Here is a 673-nt window from a genome sequence, read left to right as displayed (position 1 = left end):
TGTTTGTCTATCGGTCGGGTCGGTCTTTGTTTTCCACCTTTTTCAAATATTTTAACTCTTAGATCAGACCGAGAGACTAGACTTTGACAGTGTTGGCTAACTTGCTTGCTTGCTTCCTTCTTTGTTTGATTGTCTTTGTTGTTTTTTCGGGTGGGTTTGCTGATGCTACTGCTGTCAATAGATTACTGAAGGGGGTGAGGTCGAGGCGCTGGGGGCTACACGGATAAACGGGGCTACGGGGACTGCTTGTGCGTTTGTGTGTGTGTGTTGTGTGTGTGTGTGTTGGGAGGGGGGGGGTTAGTTCGCCCTGACACCAAAGATATTCCGGGCTACTCTACCACTCTATCTTTCACTCACAGGAGCTTGTATCCAACCACCGGTCGATAATTATTTACTCCTGCATGCTTATTATTTACTGCTGCATGTGTGTGTGTGTGTGTGTGTGTGTGTGTGTGTGTGTGTGTGTCGCTCTGTCTTCCTGTCGATCCCTGCTTTGCTGGCTTGGGAGGTGGTATACGGCTCTCCTCGTTAGTGAGTTTGAAAGACGGAGGCGTAGGGTTAACAAGGTACTGCTGAAAGACCGATCGCCGATAACAAGGGTTCCCACAAGGTGGTTGCACACGATAAGAGAAGACAGAGAGTGAGACAAACAGCGAGACACATACAGGCGGGT

The sequence above is a fragment of the Littorina saxatilis genome, linkage group LG9, assembly GCF_037325665.1.
Source record: "Littorina saxatilis isolate snail1 linkage group LG9, US_GU_Lsax_2.0, whole genome shotgun sequence".
NCBI lineage: Eukaryota > Metazoa > Mollusca > Gastropoda > Littorinimorpha > Littorinidae > Littorina > Littorina saxatilis.
The sequence above is the reverse complement of the archived record's forward strand: the minus strand, read 5'-3'. Positions refer to the sequence as shown.